The 13,105-nt window shown below is 44.8% G+C and overlaps 1 pseudogene; it reads right to left on the bottom strand.

The window, feature by feature from the left end:
• Nucleotides 1-328: 328 nt before the first annotated feature.
• Nucleotides 329-2,217, bottom strand: LOC128583311 (eukaryotic translation initiation factor 3 subunit L-like; annotated as a pseudogene).
• Between the last annotated feature and the right edge of the window lie 10,888 nt (nt 2,218-13,105).

The raw sequence follows: 13,105 nt of genomic DNA, 5'->3' as shown, positions 1-13,105 counted from the left end.
TAAAATTGTACAGAACTTAACACACACGCAGTAAAACTGGGGAAATCTGAATAAGATTAGTGGATCAATATCTTGGTTATGATAATCATACTACAGTTTTGCAAAATATTACCACAGGTGAAACTGGGCAAAATATAAAGGGAATCTCTCTATATTATTTCTTTCGTGTATGTGTATATTTAAAATATTTTAGTCCTTTATTTGAATAGATTTCTACGCAGTTGACAAGCTGATGGCTGATCTGGGTGAAGATTTCACAGTGCAAAAACACTTCTCACCTATAATATAAAAAAACCCAGATTCCTGATAAACACAAATGTGAATGTCATCAAGGTCTCTGTCCCATCTTCTTAAGGTTTGATTAAGCACTCCTCGAATTTGTGGCTCTGGGGGATAAAGAAACCTCCACAGTGCCTGGCAAACTTGGCGTCTGTGATGTGGATCATGTTAACCTTGGAGGCTGACTGACTTTCCCCATCTTAGGACAAAGATAGCACCGGTTCACACCAAGTTCTTCATCTTGTGTTTGACGACAAGAAGTTGGATCTGGAACTGCTGTTCTGTGAGGTTCAGGGAGCAATCCAGAGTGACCCCAGGCATGGGGTAGAGCTCGAGGAAGCTGCGGATGGTTGAGAATTGGGACTATGGCTGCACTTCATCAGCAAACACCTTCCACTGCTGCAGGAAGGCTCTCTGTGGTAGTTCAGATGCACATTGTCATAGCTGGGCACGACAGGCAGCAGGAACTTGAAGCAGGAGTAGCTGGAAAGTTCCTTGTAGACCTGTGAGCCACCTTTCAGCATGTGTAGCATCTTTTCCCAGACTTCTCCCACAGCTGGGGGGGAATGCTCTCATCATATGCCTGGGGTGCACAGCGAGGACAGTGGCCAGAAGTGCATGCCCCTGCTCATGCTGCTTGTTATGAAATACTTACACGTGGTCCTCTGCAACGTACTCTTGGTCCTCTGAATGTAGAAAAGGATGGTGGCCAAGACCTGGATGGCATCCTGATAGCAACACATCATCAAATACATAAAACCAACATAATAGTATGTGGTGGCCTGGCACTCTGGCACACGGGAACACGCGCTCTTCTTCTTCAGTTCAATGTTCTCCAGCACCTTAATGGCCTGCTAGTAATCTCCCAACAAGGAGTGCAGGCGCAGAAGCCCGAGCAGGCTGCAGTGACCAAGCATCTTGTAGAGGGAGTGCTGTCATACTCCCCAGACACACTCTCAGTGTCACCTCACTTGTGTATACCAACAGCTTCCAGTTGGTGTTGGATTTGTCTCCTAAAGAATGAAGGACATTGGGGATGCTGTGACTATTCTAGATTTGGGGATTGGAATGAAGGAAGATAATCTCCTCCTCTGACTTGTTGGCAGTCTTACAGCGGTACTGACTAAATCACAGAAAGGGTGGATGAACTCATCAATGATATCCCAGAGCCACTGGTTGAGTAGTTCAAGGAGAGCAGGACCATTAGCATTAAGAATGTATTTGAAGGCTCAGTATCTGTAGCACAGTGGTTACAGCGCCAGCCACATACACTGAGGCTGGCAGGTTCAAACCTGGTCTGGACCAGCTAGAACAACAATGACAACTGCAACAAAAAAATAGCTCAGCATTCTGGCAGGCACCTGTAGTCTCAGCTATTTGGGAGGCTGAGGCAAGAGAATCGCTTAAGCCCAGAAGTTTGAGGTTACTGTGAGCTGTGACGCCATAGCACTCTACCCAGTGCCACATAGTGAGACTTTGTCTCAAAAAAAAAAAAGAAAAGAAAAAGGGGGTTGGGGCAGCACCTGTGGCTCAAATGGGTAGGGCGCCAGTCCCATATGCCAGAGGTGGCGGGTTCAAACCCAGCCCCAGCCAAAAACCACACACAAAAAAAAAAGAAGAAGAAGAAGGAAGAAAGAAAAAAAGAAAAAAAAGAACGTAGTTGAAGAGATTGCAGTAGTTGTAGCAGGATTCAAAACTCTGCTCCAAGGGAGCCCCGCACAGATGTTGGCATGTATGTGCCAGTAGTATAATTCTTTGTCTAAAATCAGGAAGATAGCATCACTGCCGACCAGTGGAGCAATGGCTTCAGCCTCAGACCAAGGTGTGCTCTTGAAGAATCTTCAGTCAGCTCAGTCCAGCGGTTGTCATAGATGTCTTGGATCTGATATACCTTCTGGTCAATGACATCACTGGAGACACAACTGGCCTGGAGCTCATACGCTTTCTAGTGAATCAAATCCGAGACAGGTTTGTAGAAACACTGAATGAAGTCTCGGCACCCATAGCTCAGTGAGTAGGGTGCCAACCACATACACCAAATCTGGCGGGTTCCAGCCTGGCCCGGGCCTGCTAAATAACAATGACAACTGCAACAAAAAATAGCCAGGTGTTGTGGTGGGCACCTGTAGTCCCAGCTACTCAGGAGGCTGAGGCAAGAGAATCACTTAAGCCCAAGAGTTTGAGGTTGCTGTGAGTCGTGATGCCACAGCACTCAATAGAGGGCAACATAGTGAGACTCTTATCTCAGAAAAAAAAAATAGTGAGTTTTAAATTGCATACCATTCTGAGTAGCGTGATGGAATCCTGAGCCATGCTGCTCCATCCTAAACTGGACATAACTCATCTCTTGGTCCAGCCTATTCACACTGTATATGCCACCTCTTTATTAGTCACTTAGTAGCTGACTCAGTTATCAGCGTGTCCGTTGAAGTGTTACAGTGCTTTTGTACAAGTAATCCTTATTTTACTTAATAATGGCCCCAAAGCACAAGAGTAATGATGCTGGTACATTGTTACGATTTTTCTTATTGTTGTTGTTAACATCTTACTATGCCTGATTTATAAATTAAATTTTATTATAGGTACATATAGGAAAAAAGATAGTATATATAGAGTTTGGTACTATCCATGATTTCTGGCATCCACTAGGGGTCTTGGAATATATTGGAAGGACTACATAGATGAGGAAGGACTACTGTATCTAAACAAAAATTTCAATTAAATTTTGACAGTCCACAGTTTGTTGATCTCTGTTTTAAGTCAACCATAGTGAGGCAGAGACCTTCTGTTCCTCTCTTTCATTTTAATAACAGAACTCCTGTATGTAGAAGGTGGGTACATTGATGCCTAGCCAAAAGACTACATTCCCTAACATTCCATGTAGCTAGGTGTGGTCACGTGACTAAGTTCTGACTTTTGTAAGCAAAAGTATTACTTGGTGATTCCGAGAATGCAAAAGTGTAACAGGAATCCGAGCTAGTGGAAGTGCAAAATGGAAGGAGCCTTTGACCCTGATGTCCCTGTAGCTGCAACATGAGACCTCTACCACCTTACTCAGTCTTTTTATATATAGGAGGGAAGTAAATTTCTGTCTTGTTTAAACCACTGTGATTTGGGTATTTTTCAATATTCATAGCCTAACTAATTCTGATTTTTACATGTGGTGTATTAGCCTCCTGGGCTGTTATAACAAGTTACCAAATACTGAGTGGCTTAAAACAACAGAAATTTAGGCTGGGCACCTGTAGCTCAGCAGCTAGGGTGTCCAGCCACATACACCTGGGCTGGTGGGTTAGAACCCAGCCTGGACCTGCCAAACAACAATGACAACTGCAACAACAACAACAAAAAAAATAGCCTGGCATTGTGGCAGTCACCTGTAGTCCCAGCTACTTGGGAGGCTGAGGCAAGAGAATTGCTTAAGCCCAAGAGTTTGAGGTTGCTGTGAACTATGACGCCACAGCACTCCACCGAGGGTGACATAATGAGACTCTGTCTCAAAAACAAACAAACAACAACAAAAAAAAAACAACAGAAATTTATTCTCTCACAGTTCTGGAGACCAGAAATTTGAAATTAAGGTGCCAACGGGGGCAGACTCCTTCCAAAGGCTCTAGAGGGGAATCCTTCTTTGCCTTCTAGTGTTGCCAACAATCCCTGGTATTCCTTGACATGAGCAGCATGACCCCAGTCTTTGCCTCCATCTTCACATGGCTGTCTTCCCTCTGTATATCTGTGTCCAAATTTCCCTCTTATTGTAATGACATTCCTCATTGGATTAGGACCCACCCTGATCCAGTATGACCTCATCTTAACTTGAATGCATCTGCAAAGACACTATTTCCACATAATGTCAGACTAATAGGTTCCGGGTGGAGGTGAACTTTTATGGAGGGAGGGAGAGGGGGCACTATTCAATCCAGTACATATGGCAATGATATTATCTTTTGCCAGCCATTGGTCTGGGGCAGTATTTTTCAACCTTTTTTAATCTCACAGCACACTTGAACCTATGGTTAAACTTCCATAGCATCCTTAAATTATGTTGATCAAAAAAAAAGTAAAATATATATATATATTTACTGTGCTTTGAAATTCTTTTGAAAATAGTTTAATTAATGATCTTTAAAAATTTTTGTAGCACACCTCTCACAGCACACTGGTTGAAATCACTGGTCTGGAGGTTTCTAAGAAAGGTTTTCCCCCCCCTGAACAAGAGACCTACTCCAGGATATATTTTCTTTTTCCTTTTCATTCTTTCTGCATTAGATGCTATCACTGAAGATGTGATATCTGGAGCTCTGGCAGCTAGTTTGCTACCAGGAGGCAATAAGCCTGAAGACTACAACCAACATGCTAAGAATATGGAACCATAAGCACAGCCTGATCCTTGATGAAATATTTGTACCACAAACCCAACCCTAAGCCTGCCTTTCTTCTCTAGAACAGAAGTCAGCACACTTTTCTCTGTAGAGGGCCAGACAATAAACATGTTATGATATGTAGGCCATACAGTCTCTGTTCCAACCATTCAGCTCTACTTTTGTAGCAGAAAAGCATCCAAAAATAATTTATAAATGAATAGGCATGACTATCTTTGAATAAAACTATTATAAAAGCAGGTAGTGGACCAGATTGGCCCATAGGCTATAGTTTGCCAATCCTTGCTTGGGACTTGTCAAGTAAACAATAAAAGTCCTTAAGGTTTAAGACTCCCAGTTGAATTTTCCATTACTTGCACCAAATGTATACTAACTGATAAACATAGGGCAGAGTTTCTCTCACACATTGGGGAGATTCTTGACATTTGGGGCCAGATAATTCTTTGTGGTCTGTGATTTGTAAGATATTTAGCAGCATTCCCGGTTTCTATCTACTAGATACTAAATATCATCCTTCAATTTTGACAACCCAGAATGTCTCTAGACATTGCCAAATGTCTCCTGGGGAATAAAGTTGTCTCCAGTTGAGAACGACTGGTCTTGAGTAAATCGCTAGAAATGGAGTCATCAGGTCACAGGGCACATGCATTTTCAGTTTTTCCATGTCTGCCAAACTGTTCTTCAGGATTTGTCCTCATTTACACTCTTGTCAGTACAATTTCAAGTCTAGTGATTCACTCTTTTAAACTAAGCTCAGTTGCCTGCAATAACGTGATTATTGCTTTAGCTAAGGACAATATGACTGAATTTTCACAGCAGGGGTGCAGGTTTAATCAACCCTCTTTCTTGTGACTCTGGTAATCAAGGAATTAAATTTTATTTAAGTGAGGTTTACCCTTTACACTGAAAGTATTGATGAAACTATAATTAGGAGCTGGTTAATATTTTCTCCCCTGCTGTGGACATTCATCGGCTCTTCCCTCTTTACTCACAACAAGATCCTTAAGGGAGAGGTATTAGATACATCATTAGGAGCTCCCTGGAGAAGGGATTACTCCATCTTTCCAGGTATGGGAGGGTTAAATGGGATAAATGTGAGAGATGAGAGCTGTCTAGATCTGAGTCTATTGGACAGAGGGGACTTTTCTGGGAATTACTATGATGTAATTGAATATTGCACTCACTGAAATCTGAATCCTCTTATTTTCCCAGTAGGTTTGGGTCAGGGTCCCTATTCTGGTTCTTAAGTGGATGCTTAATAATCCCAAGATATCAACAAAGACCATAACTAATATTTATTGAGTGCCAAGTACTTTGCTAAACACTTGACACATGTTCTCTCTTTTAATCCTCATAACAATTCAGTAGACACTAGGATTATTACTCCCATTTTACAGAAAGGAAAGAGAAGGCTCAGAGAGGTGGAAAGTATATCTGCCCACGATACCCATAGTGAGGCTCAAACCCCAAATATAGGGTTCAAACCCAGGTTTTTCTGGCTCAGAATGTCAAACCACTCTGCCGTAACTCAGACTTCGCATCAAGAACTCTAGTGCACTGAGCAGAGTCCTGGCATCAAATCTGGCCTTGGCATTAGTACATGGCTTCAGGAAACACAGCTGTTTGGAGGAGGCAACAGCTGTTTATCCATTTACCACTTCACCAAGCCACACAAATTAAAACACCATAAGGTAAGACTCACTCAGTCTCAAACACCAGGATAGGTAATTATTGTTTTAATTAAAGAAAAGAGGGCGGCGCCTGTGGCTCAACGGGTAGGGCGCCGGTCCCATATGCCGGAGGTGGTGGGTTCAAGCCCAGCCCCGGCCAAAAATAAAAAAAAATAAAAAAAAAAAAATAAAGAAAAGAAATGCCCAGCTCTTTCATGCTCAAAACACTTGGGTATTGATTTTTTTAGGAGGTAAGGAAATTATTTGGGGCAATAATTTATATTTACATATAAATACTTATATTTATATTTACTATTTATAGTTCATTATTGAACTATTATTGCTATATATTGTTGATTATAACAATTCAACAGGTGTGAATCGCTAGACCTGAAATGTGTATGTTTGAAAGAAAGACAAATCAGGATACTTACTTTTTTTTTTTTTTTTTGTAGAGACAGAGTCTCACTGTACCGCCCTCGGTAGAGTGCCGTGGCGTCACACGGCTCACAGCAACCTCCAACTCCTGGGCTTAAGCGATTCTCTTGCCTCAGCCTCCGGAGTAGCTGGGACTACAGGCGCCCGCCACAACGCCCGGCTATTTTTTTTTGTTGTTGTTGTTGCAGTTTGGCCGGGGCCGGGTTTGAACCCGCCACCCTCGGCATATGGGGCCGACGCCCTACTCACTGAGCCACAGGCGCCGCCCAGGATGCTTACTTTTTATTCCTTTATTCATTCACTCATTCACTGAGCTTTTATTTGCAAAACGTTAGATTGCCTTCTGTGTGCCTCATATTAACCTGCCAGACCACAGGGAACTTTCAAAGACTAGGAAATCTGCCTTATTTGTTCACTTTATGAGAGAAAGCTTGCACTTCTTTGCAACTTGTAGGAAAGTTTTCTCTGAATGATCAAATGGATTTCCAAGAACTGCTTTCCAAAATGCAGCATGTCCCCAAAGTTTTCCCTAAGGTCATCATGCATAGAGAAAATGTAACTAAATGTACCTTTATTTACAAAATATTCATTATAAAATTTTATAAAACATTCTCTAAGTGTTAGCTACCTCTTTGTAAAATTTTCTGATGAATAGTTTATAAATTAAGAAACGTGGGTGGCGCCTGTGGCTCAGTTGGTAGGGCGCCGGCCCCATATACCGAGGGTGGCGGGTTCAAACCCGGCCCCGGCCAAACTGCAACCAAAAAATAGCCGGGCGTTGTGGCGGGCGCCTGTAGTCCCAGCTACTCGGGAGGCTGAGGCAAGAGAATCGCTTCAGCCCAGGAGTTGGAGGTTGCTGTGAGCTGGGTGAGGCACTCTACCGAGGGCCATAAAATGAGACTCTGTCTCTACAAAAAAAAAAGAAACGTTTAGTACAATTTCCCATGGGACACCTCATAATCTCCTAAAACTCCTCCGGCCTTAAAGTTCTCTAATAGGACAAAAAAGAAGAAGGGGAACAGGCGAGCAGTCCTGCAACTCGCCCTTCCCAAGAATCCAAGAAAATGTCCAAGCACCTGCCCCAAAGTAAGCAGCCACAGTCTGCTGAAATATCTACTTCTAATTTCCTGTTTAGGACATTTATTCTCCTCTGCATTTGTTTTCTATGGCTGCCTTAGCAACATACCACTGTCTGGGTGCATTAAACCATAGAAATGTATTTTCTCACAGTTCTAGAGGCTGAACGTTCAAGATCAATGAGTTTGCACGGTTGGTTCCTTCCAAGGGCTATGAGGGAAGAATATGTCCCAGGCCTCTCTCCTTAGCTCGTAGAGGGCAGTCTTCTCCCTCTGTCTTCCTGTGGTCTTCCCTCTGTATCTGTGCCCCAATTCTCTCTTCTTATAAAGATACCAGCCATATTGGATTAGGGCCCACCCCAATGACCTCATTTTAATTTAATTACCTCGTTATTAAAGAATCTGTCTCCAAATACAGTCACATCCTGAGATACCAAGGGTTAGGACTTTAACATGTCAATTTGGGGGAGAGGGGGACAATTCATCCCATGACAGCCTCCTTCCCACTTCCCAAATCCTCTGTGGCAACGTAATGCTAAAGAGCACAAACCCTGGGGCCAGGCAGCTATGAGACTTTACTTAAATGCTCTGCATTGGTTTGCTCATCCCAGATATTGGGCTAATAATGGTGCCTATCTCATACAGTTATAAGGAGATTAAATTAGTTAGTATGTCTAAGGCACTTAGAAGAGTCCTCGGCACAGGCAGGGTGCAGTGGCTCATGCCTATAACCCTAGCACTTTGGGAGGCTGAGGCAGGAGGATTGCTTGAGGTCAGGAGTTTGAGACCAGCCTGAGCAATATAGTGAGACCCTTATCTCCAGTAAAGAAATATACACACACACACACACATATGTATGTATATATATTTTTTGAGACAGAGTCTCACTCTGTTGCCCTGGGTGGAGTGTCATAGCACACTGTAGCTCACAGCAACCTTGGACTCAAGCGGTCCTCCTGCCTTAGCCTCCCAAGTAGCTGGGACTACAGGCACCTGCCACAATGCCTGACTAGTTTTTCTATTTTTAGTAGAGGTGGAGTCTCACTCTTGCTCAGGCTGGTCTCGAACTCCTGAGCTCAAGCAATCCTCCTGCCTCAGCCTCCCAAAGTACTAGGATTACAATGGTGAAGCACTATGCCTGTCTTAGAAAATACATTTTTTTTTTTGAGACAGAGTCTCATTATGCCACGCTTGGTATAGTGCCGTGGCGTCACAGCTCACGGCAATCTCAAACTCTTGGGCTTAAGCGATTCTCTTGCCTCAGCCTCCCAAGTAGCTGGGACTACAGGCGCCTGCCACAATGCTGGCTATTTTTTGTTACAGTTGTCATTGTTTAACTGGCCCAGGCTGGGTTCAAACCCACCAACCTCGGTGTAGGTGGCTGGTGCTAAAGTAACCACTGTGCTACGGACGCTAAGCCCTAGAAAACAAATTTTTTGTTTGTTTGTTTTTGTTTTTGTTTTTTTGTAGAGACAGAGTTTCACTTTATGGCCCTAGGTAGAGTGCCATGGCATCACACAGCTCACAGCAACCTCCAACTCCTGGGCTTAAGTGATTCTCTTGCCTCGGCCTCCCAAGTAGCTGGGACTACAGGCGCCCGCCACAACACCCAGCTATTTTTTTGTTCCAGTTTGGCCGGGGCCGGGTTTGAACCTGCCACCCTTGGTATATGGAGCCGGCACCTTACCGACTGAGCCAGAGGTGCCGCCCTAGAAAAGAATTTTTTTTTTTTTTTTTTTTTTTTTAGAATTCTGTCTTTCTGGGCGGCGCCTGTGGCTCAAGGAGTAGGGCGCCGGTCCCATATGCCAGAGGTGGCGGGTTCAAACCCAGCCTCAGCCAAAAAAATCACAAAAAAAAAAAAGAATTCTGTCTTTCTTTAATCTTCAGAGTTTTTTTTTTTTTGCAGATTTTTTGGCTGGGGCTGGGTTTGAACCCACCACCTCCAGCATATGGGGCCAGCGCCCTACCCAGTTGAGCCACAGGTGCTGCCCTAGAAAAGAAATTTTTAAAAAATTAGCTGGGCATAGGGATGTGTTACTCTAGTCCTAGCTACTTGGGAGGCTGAGGCAGGGGGGTAACTTGAGACCAGGAGCTCAAGGTTGCTGTGAACTATGATGACAGTCACTGCACTCTCACTTGGGCAATAGAGAGAGACCCTAAATCAAAACACAAAACAAAACAAAAATAAAAACCAGTGTCCCGGCACAGAGTGAGCAACATATGAGTATTTATTACATTAAAACTTAAAGCCATGAAGGCTATTTTAACCAGTTTGATGAAAATATTTCAAATTGTATATAAAACCAGCACATTGTACCCCATGACTGCATTAACATACACAGCTATGATTTAATAAAAAAAAAAACTTAAAATCAGGTGGCACCTGTGGCTCAGTGAGTAGGGCACCAGCCCCATATACTGAGGGTGGTGGGTTCAAAGCCGGCGCCAGCTAAACTGCAACAAAAAAATAGCCAGGTGTTGTGGCGGGTCCCTGTAATCCCAGCTACTTGGGAGGCTGAGGCAAGAGAATCACCTAAGCCCAAGAGCTGGAGGTTGCTGTGAGCTATGATGTCATCGCACTCTACAGAGGGCAAAAAAGTGAGACTCGGTCTCTAAAAAAAAACTTAAAATCAAAACTCACTTTTACTAAAGTGTTAGGAGAGTATTATGTTATTCTCCCCAAAGGATTTGCTGTCTCTGGGCAATGCTTAACATCGGTAGTGGAATCATCAACTCACAATAGGAGAACCCTATATATTTGAAGGTGTGGGGCCCTAACATTCTTCAAAGTACATGGTGGAATAACAACTACATGATCTATTTTAAAATATTAACAGTCCTCAACATTTATTAAATGTTACTAAAGTACCAGGAACGATGCTAGGGGCTTTACTAATATTTACCCTGTGAAGTAGGTACCATTATGTATATTATTCCCATTTTCCTGTTGAGGGAATCTAGGCTACAAAAAGCCTCATGTCAAGGCCAAGTTTTCCAGTTATTAAGTAGTCGGATAGGGCAGAGTAACACTACTATGAGCAAATGAAGGACTGTCAGATTCGGTTTCAGGGAGGCAGAGGTCTTTCCTTTTCTTCCACTTTTCCATCACCCCTTCCCTTCTCCCTCTGATGACTGATGTGTCCCCACAGCCAAGGCTGCGCTCTCTCTTCCACAGAAATCATTCAAGCTGCTGGGACCTGACCCAGCGCCACCTTGCGAGCCCAGCATTTCGAGGGGCAGCCTTCCAAACAGGGTAATAATCGTCCCATTAAAATTAATGGCCATGAAGTGAGCCGTTAAAAGCGTGCAGATTAAAAAGGGGGGGGAAGGGAATTGTTCAATTTAAATCCAAAGGGCTTTTTAAATAGACACTGTATCTTCATTCTTGGAACGCTAAACCTGGGCAATGGATCAGGTCCTCTCTGCAAAGACTAGGGGGGATTAAGGAGGTGAGTCCTAGGAGAATAGGAAGTGGTTCTGGCCAGAAGCAAAGGGAACCAAGGTTTATCCAGGGCCCACTGTGTGCCAGGTGCTTGGCATACATTTCTCTTATTTAATCTCTGCCCCAATCCTGGGAGGGAGGTATTATTATTCCCAGATTACAGGGGGCAGTATAAAACCATGGTTAAGAGCTTCGAGTCTTTGGCAGATTGCCCTAGTTTAAATCCAGGTTTTACTAACTCTGTGAGCTTGGGCAAGAGGCCTTATCCACCTGTGCCACAGTTTCTTCATCTTTATATCAGTATAGTAATTGTGCACCCTTCCTTCCCCTTATTGTATAATTGCTGGGAAAATCAGTTTAGTCAGCAGATACAAGGACACTGGAAGCCTACAGGTGCCAGACACAGAAGGCACTCAATATATGTTGGCCATTATTAAGGGTAGGAGAACTGGGGTTGGGTGAGGGTAAGGGCACCAAGATTACAGAACCCAGTGGGATCTGAGCTCTGACTTTGTCATTTTACCATGCTTCTGGCCCTGGGGAAAACCTCTCCTCCTGATAAATCCGTACCAAAACTAAGGGCATAGACTGGAAGATGCTTTTCCAAGGACCAAATAACTCATCAGGCCTTGGCAATACTCTGCCGGTAGGAAAGCTTCCACAACATGGCCCACATCTCCGCCTTGGAGCCACCTCTGGGCTCCTCCAGTTGTCCGAATCCTAATTGATCTAAGATCACAGAAGGGTTCATTCTCCCCGCCCCCCTCAAAAAAAATCCTGAGAGCCCTCTCGCTCATCTGTACCTTCACTAGCGGCGACAACTCCAGACGTTCTAATTTGGAAGTGCGCAGGGGCAGCTGTCGGATTGGAGGGAAGTGAAATGTAAGGCCCCTCTCCCTCCCCACCGCATTTAGTCAAGATTGTTGCTATTAACCGTAACTTCATCAGGAAAATAATATTCACAATGAAAGCAAACAAGAAGTTTCCCTCTAGAAAGCTCCTTATGTGGGCCTTTCGGGGCGGGTTCTGTGTGCCGCCAGTATGCGCGTCGCTCTACCAGAGCTCTACCAGGATTCAGGCCGGCCCCCTCATCTCTATCTTGGTTTCTAATCCGGCGCTAGGGGCGCGTTAGGGTAAGACTGCGAAGGCCGGAGCCGAGTGTGGGCATGTGCCGGATGTGTTCATAGCCAAAGCCTACAGGTGCCAAGTCAGACCTAAAATGGGGCAAGTAAGCTTGAGTCTGGCCCTTCCATAAGATCTTGAATCCACCCAACTCCCCAAACAAAACAACGCCTCGGAGTATTTTTGAATAACGCAACCGAATTCGGTATCAGCTCCATCCAAAACCGCAAACAAGCTTGCTTCCCTCGCCAGATCGGAACTGGAGCTGAATTCAGGAAAAGAGGAAGGAGAAAATCTTCACTTCGCGCTCCTCCGGGGCCCCTCAAGACCCCCAAAGCCGAGGACCTACGCCGCGGGGCGCCTTCTCCATCCTAGCCCGCCGCGCACCTAGTCTCCCAAACCGCGCGCCCCCTCGCTGCCGGCGCCGTTAGGGTTAAAAGTTACCTCTTGGTTTCTTCTGCCTGCAGCCCCCCCACCCCCGCGGGGCCGGATGATGTAACCCCCCCCGCCCCCCTCCACCATGTGACACTTTAATTAATAATAGCGCCGTCAGCACAACAAACGCACAACACAAGGAGAAACTTGGTGTCCAGGGGAGGCCCCCGGCGGCTGGAGAGCGGCGGCCGCGGGCGCTGAGGCCGGACGGAGAGGAGGCGAGGGGTGCCCGAGCGCGGGGAGGGAGAGAGGTCAGCGGTC

Source organism: Nycticebus coucang, chromosome 4, assembly GCF_027406575.1.
Source record: "Nycticebus coucang isolate mNycCou1 chromosome 4, mNycCou1.pri, whole genome shotgun sequence".
Classification (NCBI taxonomy): domain Eukaryota; kingdom Metazoa; phylum Chordata; class Mammalia; order Primates; family Lorisidae; genus Nycticebus; species Nycticebus coucang.
This window is presented reverse-complemented; position numbering and strand designations above follow the sequence as displayed.